Source organism: Sinocyclocheilus rhinocerous, unplaced genomic scaffold (assembly GCF_001515625.1).
Source record: "Sinocyclocheilus rhinocerous isolate Xijiao unplaced genomic scaffold, SAMN03320098_v1.1 scaffold3237, whole genome shotgun sequence".
NCBI classification, from domain to species: Eukaryota; Metazoa; Chordata; class Actinopteri; order Cypriniformes; family Cyprinidae; genus Sinocyclocheilus; species Sinocyclocheilus rhinocerous.
The window spans coordinates 98528-107036 of NW_015626861.1; the positions used below are offsets into that span (position 1 = coordinate 98528).

The window sequence follows — 8509 nt, forward strand, 5'->3', positions numbered from 1 at the left end:
TCACTCACACTCACTCACTCACTCACTCACTCACTCACTCACATTCATTCACTCACATTCATTCACTCACTCACTCACTCACATTCATTCACTCACTCACTCACATTCATTCACTCACACTCACTCACTCACATTCATTCACTCACTCACTCACTCACTCACTCACACACACACACACACTCACATTCATTCATTCACTCACTCACGAGCTGATCTGATGATTAAAACGCTCTCTTTTTGTTTCTCAGGCCGGATTCCTGACAGTCTGAGGAACTGTGTCAATAAGGAGTTTTTTGTGTCATCAGGTTCCTGGGGCCTGATGGAGCAGCAGGTTCATCCTGAGCTCAACGGCGCCACCTACAGGTACGACCGCAATCTTATTTAATGTTTATCAAGCACATCATTCATTTTTCGTTTGATTTTCATTCATTGTTTCACCACGATCCCAGTAACGTGAATAATTAGCACTTAAAATCCCGTAAGCTCCACCCCCACACATGAGTTTAACTCTGAGCCCCGCCCCATTTGCTTCTCTCACGCAGCCAAGTCAACCAATCCCTGCAGGCCATCACGACTGGCTCCGCCCCCCAAGACAGAATCAATGCCTAAAGCGAGAGCAGGTAAAAGAATATCAGACGCCCGTCTCTCTCTCTCTCTCTCTCTGCTGCTTTGACCTTTGACCCCTGATAGCCACACCCTCCCTCAGAGTTCAGTTTAAGAGATTAGTTTAGTTTCATGTTTCTGCTCTCATAACAGCACTATAAACTCTCTTTCCTGTTTCCTAAACCTTCCTCTGTAGAGATCTACATCTTTACAGGCTTTAAGCCAGAAACATACTCTACACAAATTACTATAAGCGAGAATCGTTTTTTGTTGTTTTCATTTAAATGAAGTTGAAAAAAATATACAGTATATATAAATATTAGATGAGAAACATGAAAACTTAAAGGAAGATGACAAATGTTGCCTTGCCAACTAACAGAAATAAAAGTTTGTTGGAGTACTAAAATGTCACAAATTGAAATAAAAAAATTGAAATATAAATTGAAATATAAAATGATAAATAGGCTACAGAACTGAATATTGACCCTAATAAATGTTCATAGACATTTGAATTAGAAATACACAGTGGAGAGTTAAAAATGAGAAAAAAAAATTTTTTTATCTGACCATTTAGAGACCAGTGTTATTTTAGTATTATTTATTTACTATTATAGTATTTATTTATATATTTTTAATAATTTTTTTGTTTTTTATATTTTAGCTTTTCATTTAAAATTTAAGTATGTCATTTTCTTATTTTTGTCATCTTTATTAGATTTTTTTTAAAATTATATTTAAAATATTGAATTTTAATTTATTTCTATTTGAGTTTTATGAATATTAGTACTTCAATTTGTTTTATTTCATTTGGTCGCCAAGACAGCATTTTTTCATCTAATCTTTAATTTAATTTAATTTTCAGTTAGTTGCAACATTTCTAATTTACTTTTGTTTTTTTAAGTTTAAGTTTTTCATCTAATATTTTATTTGATGTTATTTTATTGCATTCAGTTACCAAAACAACATTTCTACATTTTTCAACTTCAACATTTTTATTACAATTTTTAATTTAATATTTTATTAATTTATTTTTATTATATTTTACTGTATTTTTTCAATTAGTTGCCAAGGCCATATTTCTCATTTTCATCTAAATTTGTATGTTTTTTTTTTTGTTTCATGTAATATTTTATTTAGTTGCTATGGCAACAACTCAACATTTAAGCATACATTTTTTTTCACCTAATATCTGTATTTTATTTCAGCTTTATTTCAATGATCAAAACCTTTTTTGTTTTTATAGTTTCAGTTGTTTTTAATAGTTGTAACACTGTTACAGTACACATCTTCCTGGCTGCCCATTTTCACAACCCTGTATCTCATGCTGATCACATCCCAGTGCGTGTCACTTGTCTGTATGGTGACCTTCGCCCTCTCCCGCAGGTTCCCGTCAGGTCTGGCAGCGGGTTTGGAGGGTCTGGTTCCGGTGACCGCGATAAACCACCCTTCCCAGACGCCGTCCCCAAACCAGCCCTCCAAACACGGAGAGAGCAGAGAGCAGCTGAGCGAGCAATAGCATCAGCATCAGCATCACACACCCGACTCCTTCTGTTTTCCTTTTTATCGTTCTGGAGGAAGTGGATGTTTTTGGTGTCTCCTCCACAGAAACACAACACACTGAATGGAGTTTGTTAGTTTGACGTGTTTCTTGCCTCCGTTTCTCATCTCTGTGAATCATTTAAATAAATCAGGCAATAGTGACGCCTGAAGCCACGCCCACTCGATGATTGACAGCTCAGCGCTCTGCTCTGATTGGCCAGGGCTCTCAGACTTCAGCCAAGGAGTGAAACACCAAACGAAATCTTTCTCTCGTGTGTTTTGTTTGACTGTGATCTCTACTAACGAACAGTTCAAATACATTTCCGTTTCTTTCTCGTACCAGCAGATGACGTTTAGATGTTTTATATTCAATGAGGTTTTGGTTTTGGCTTCATTTCACTATATGACTCAGGAAAATCTCACCTCCATAATTATTTTTCCCACCAAACCTTGTCCAAATTGTTGCATATGAATACATATTTTGTCATATTTGCGTTCCTGTTTGGCTGGTGTTAGTATTTTTATACAGCGAGGCGTCTCGAGGTCAGTAGGTTTGTGTGGTTTAGTCTCGTCTCTCTTTCATTTGGTTTGTTCTTCTGAAGGTGTTTGTTTGTCAGAAAGCGAGATGTGATTCAGAAGCGGGAGGTTGTTTGTTTTATTGTGATTATTTGTATTTGTTTCTTGAATACGTGAACTTTTAGCATCAGTGCAGATCAAATAAAACATGCAGGTTCAGAACTCTTTCTCTGCTTCATGGTTATTGCAGTATATGATCGTGATTCTGAGGTCAGATATTAATACCTGTCGTATCTCCACTAATGCTTTTGAAAATTACATTTGCTTCAGTATCGTCAGGTTGTATTAATGTTTTATTGATAATCATTTTCAGCTTTATCTTTAGAAAACGTCATTTTTAAAAGTTGTCAAACAAAAGTTGCTGACGTTGATCGGCTGGGATTATTGGAAGACATAAATGTTGAGATTTCAATGGTACCCTCTAATGCTGCAAAAAAGTATATACTGTATATACAGTATATATATATCTTTTTTTTTTCCTGATGCATTTACATGCAACATGCAGTAAGGTTTGTTTGCAGTATTATTTTTTTTAATGTTTTCGTATAATATTGCAGTAGCATATTTTTTTATTTAATTTGTTAAAAATCAAAAAAATCACTGTGCTGATGGTGTGAGGACCCTTTTGGAATTGCTCAGTTTCTTCTTCTTCTCCAAAGTAAATCGCATTTTTGAGGGCCTAAACATGCTCCAAAACTCATGAAACTTTGCACACGCATCAGAACTTTACATCTGATATGGGTTTCAGAAGTGGGTGTGGCAAAATGGCTCGATAGCGCCACCTGTAAAATTTCAGCGAAGTGCCCCTCAAACTACGTTTCACGTACATGTATGAAACTCGGTACACACATGTAACACACCAATACCTACAAAAATGTCTCTTGGTACAAAATCCGAAACCCAACAGGAAGTCCGTTATTTTGAATTTCCTGTAAGATCTTTGTGCAGTTTTTGCCATTTTCAGGCCTCGTACTTTAACGAACTCCTCCTACGGTTTTAATCTGTTCATCTTCAAATTTGGTTTGTGTTATCATAAGGCCAAAAAAAGTTATATCAGATTTTTTAAAATTAGTATTATTATTTTTTTAATTTATATAATTGTGTTGCATAGACCATAACCAGCCATTGCTAACTAAAACTTTTCATAGTTCAGTATACGAAGTTTGTCTTCCATTGATAGAAGCTGTAAGTCAGTCTGAAGGTCTATAAGTCAAATCATCATCGGCACGTAAAGTGAGTCTAAATGTCTGAAAGCAATAAATCATTGATTATATATTGTACTCTTTTTGTTTTGATGTTGCAGTATATTACGCACTTGAATGATGATCATGGCCAGAGTCAGTGAGTACAGGAGGACGCTCACACACACACACACACATTTCAGCATCCACCTCTGGGAACAAATTTGTCCTCAAAATATGGTCAAATAGGCACACACACACTCACTCTCACACACTCACTCTCACACACACACACGCACACACTCACACACACACTCACTCACACACACACACTCACACTCACACACACACTCACTCACTCACTCACACTCTCTCTCACACACACGCACTCACTCACACTCACACACACACTCACTCACTCACTCACACTCTCTCTCACACACACGCACTCACTCACACTCACACACACACTCACTCACTCACTCACACTCTCTCTCACACACACGCACTCACTCACACTCACACACACACTCACTCACACACACACACTCACACACACACTCACACACAACGTTTCATATTAAATATCATTTAATACTTAATTACATTAGAAATCTAGGACTTTCTTACTTTTACTCAAGTAATTCAAAGTTTTACTTGAGTACAAGAAAGTACTACATTTCTAATGTTCTTAAGTGTTAACGCTAAAAAAAAAAAACAAGTTTTATTTATGAAATAAATAGTCGGTCAGTCTTGTGGCCGTTTTTAAATGTGCTTTATAAATAAATGAACTTGAACTTATGAAATGTATTGCAGTAAAAAGTAAGACATTATGCTTTGGAATGTAGTGAAGTAAAAGTTTTCCAAAGAAAAACACTCTGATAAAATAGATATATTTTAAATTTACTAAACACTGACAGATACCCAAAACCAGGTCCATTTCTACACCTCAACACTCTTTAACATGTTAACATAATCACACTCCATTTGCACAATCACACACACACACACAAAAAAACATTTGTTCAGAAAGAATGATAAATTGTTCTCTTCATATGTGGAAATCTGTCGGTTAGGTCTGTAATAGAGCTTTGGTCTCCTATGAAATATTTTAAATAATCATATCATTATTCTAATTAAATGCATCAATCACCATCTCAGCTGCATTATATCAAATGTATGAAGTTGAATCAGAATTCCAAAGAGTTTAAAACAAACTATGGATATCATTAAAACTTTTATTTAGTTCACATAATCCAAGATCTACAAAATTCAAATTTGTCACGGAAAGGCAGTGATACATTTTTGTTTTCATTTAGAAATTGTATTTACTTCATTTAATTTAATACAGAGAATGTTGCAAATGTAAACGAAACAATTTAATACAGATTTGGTCTAATGTGTTTATTGTAATAAGCATTAAACAATTATCTTGACAATTGATCTTGTGTTGTAAGTAACAACACAAAGAAATAAATAACTTTAACTCTTTCCTCTCTCTCAGCATTTTTGAAAAAGGTTGCCAGCCACCGTCAGCGATTTTGATGATTTTCACTAAACTTTGATGGCCTCCAGTATATTTTGGTGTATTGCATATTCAAATATTCATACAGCAAAGATCAGATCTGCTTTTAAACAAAATAATCAGTTTTATTCTAGCTTAAAGCATTCTTTTTTTTATCAACACTTGAATATAGGTAGGTAGGTTTTATCAAAAATGCATAATTTTGAGCAAAAAGGTGAGAAAATCATATTTTTATCAAAAACTACATCTGGATCATTTTCAGTACGATTATCAAAGCATAAATCCAGTAAATCGCTTCACCTCCAAAGCTTGCACAGACATCACTTCCTAAATCAACATTGTACTCCGTAACATTATGCAGTTTTCATTTATATGCTGTCTATTGCTGTTATTTTTCATATGCATCTGTTTACATAAGAGATGGCTAGTTTCTCCGTCCTGTTCAGGTGTGTTTTTGTTCGGGAGGTTTTGTACTCGTTCAGAAGATGTGTAATAGCGCCTCGAGTGTATAACAGTGAAGACACGGAAAGCCGTAAAAACTGGTCTTTGGCGGGGAAGCGTTTTCTTCTAAAAGACGAGATAACTCGTTAATGGCGGGGAAAGAGTTAAACAGTGTTCTGCTTGCCAGTCCAATAGAACTGTCAAAATCCAGGAGTACACTCCAATAATTGTGTGTTTTCCTATTATTATTATTATTCATTGTCTGATTTTTTTGTGAACCATGGGAATTGGTAGGCATGGACTTGATTGGCAAGTTGTCGATGACTTCAAAAGGGCACCAGTACATATGTGTACTTATTGATTATTTTACAAAGTCGGTGGAGTCTTATCCACTTGCCTCCAAAACAGCAGAGGATGCATTGTGAAAACTTTCTATCGATTTGGTGCACTGGAAAGAATCCTTACGGATCAAGGCAGGGAGTGTGTTAATCAGGTTTGTATGTGGAATTGCTCAACATTTTAGTTTAGTAATATTGCTGTTATGCTTCTTATTATACCAATAAGGAAAATTATTTTCTCCAGATCAACAAAGAACTCTGCAAATTATTTGATATACAGAGGAGTCTTTGTTCACCATATCATCCACAAACCAATGGGTTAGTTGAACGAATGAATGGCACAATACAGAGGTTTTGTACTTGTTCAGAAGATGTGTAATAGCGCCTCGAGTGTATAACAGTGAAGACACGGAAAGCCGTAAAAACTGGTCTTTGGCGGGGAAGCGTTTTCTTCTAAAAGACGAGATAACTCGTCAATGGCGGGGAAAGAGTTAAATAACTTTTAATAAAAAACTCATTGCTCTTTTGTTGATTTTGATTGCTTCCGTTGTCCTCATTTGGATAAAAGCGTCTGCTAAATGACTGTAATGTCCAAATGTGAATATAAATGTAATTTTCTGTCTCCGCGGCTGAAGAAGGTGCAGAAGGAACCGGACAGCACAGTGACGCCCACATCAGACTGCTCTGTGACTCTGGGGCCCAAAACGAGGCCGTGTTTGGCTCCGGCTCAGAAGCAGATGCTCAGTCCCAGCAGCTCTCTGAAGAGAGAGACCCTCCGCCTGCTCAACCAGCGCATGGAGAAGCTGCCGTCTGACCCAGAATCCCCCGATTCCAGCCTCTGTCTCAGTCTGACGGGCTCCTACGCCCAGTTACCCAGGCCTCAGCCCAGCCGCAGCACACGAGCAAACGCATCCATCTCCAGCCCCGTCAGCGAGTCTGAGCTCAGCCAATCTGAAACACACCTGTCAGGAACAAACAATGCTCTGACAGCATCTCCGCCGCCCCCTCTGGTGCAGAATGGAACCGCAGCGGCTCAGAGTTCAGTGACGGACAGCTGTCAATCATCACCTCCACACCCAGCAGCACCAGATCAGATGGAACTCAAGCTGTGAGCCGTGAGAAACCCAGACGGGCCCGTCGCTCAGCCCCAGCGCCGCTCAACCGCTCCCCTCGCCATCCCTGAACAGACCACAGGTGGATTCAGAGCCGAGCCGAGCCGACGCCGATTAGAGACAGAAAACACTGGCTGCAGCTCCAGCTCAACATCAGACAGCTCAGTGCGACTGACAACACTGGAGGTTAGGAAGACATCAAGCTCAAAACTGATGGTTTACTTCACATCAGATGTTTATGATAGATAAGAGATTAGAGATCTTGATAGTCCAAGTAAAATAAACTTGAACTTATTTTCAATTACTTTTTCTTTTTATATTTTCCATTATATCTCTGTTTCACAGCAAGTATCTGTCTCTAGGATGAAAACACACATATGAATGATTACTGATCAATGCGCATGTTTCACGAGTGCCTATCACTGTTCATTGCCCAACAGATTTTGCAATTGTCCACTATGCTTTACATTTTTCAGAATGAATTCTAGTAATAAATCTATACCGTAAACTTCATTACTGATTATGCACTGAATACTATTTAACTTTTTGTATTTCTAATACAAACATTACACATTTAGAAATACGTAACGGTCTGTGGTTTGCTTGCACTGTGCAGTGCATACCAAACACAACTAAACGTGCTGATTCACGTGTGCATAAATGTGTTTGTCAGACTCATTCAGAATCAACTCCTCAGCACACACACGCACACGTGAACAGTCACGCTCACTGACCAGCATCAGCGCCACAAATTAAACACAGTTAGAGCTTTCAGAGTCTGACTCACAGCAACCAAAACTGTTAAATCATTGGCGGACATAACAGCACACAGGCTTGGAACGGCATGAAGTTTCTAAAGCAATAGTTCATCCAAAACTGAAAATGTGCTCACTCTCAGGCCATCCAAGATCAGGATGAGTTTGTTTCTTCAAATTAAATATATATATATATATGTATATATAAACTAAACATTTCAGTTGCCAAGGCATTTCTCATTTTCATTTAGTTTAACTTGATGTATTAAAATAGCAAAAACTAAAACTGAAATGAAAAAAAAAAAAAAATGACATATTAATCAAAATATTAAAAATTTTATATTTGGTAGTATATATTTTTATTTAAAAAGAAAAACTAATAGAAAATATTAAATAAAAAATTTGATATAAAAAAATATTAAAAATATGATTTATTTAT

General features: G+C 36.8%; 1 long non-coding RNA gene across 1 annotated transcript; it reads left to right on the top strand.

Annotated features, from left to right (window-relative positions):
* Nucleotides 1–224: 224 nt before the first annotated feature.
* LOC107716388 (uncharacterized) lies at nucleotides 225–2152 on the top strand. Its single transcript, XR_001637203.1, has 3 exons — nucleotides 225–363; nucleotides 543–620; nucleotides 1987–2152. It is a non-coding gene; the product is annotated as an uncharacterized LOC107716388 (long non-coding RNA).
* Nucleotides 2153–8509: the final 6357 nt, after the last annotated feature.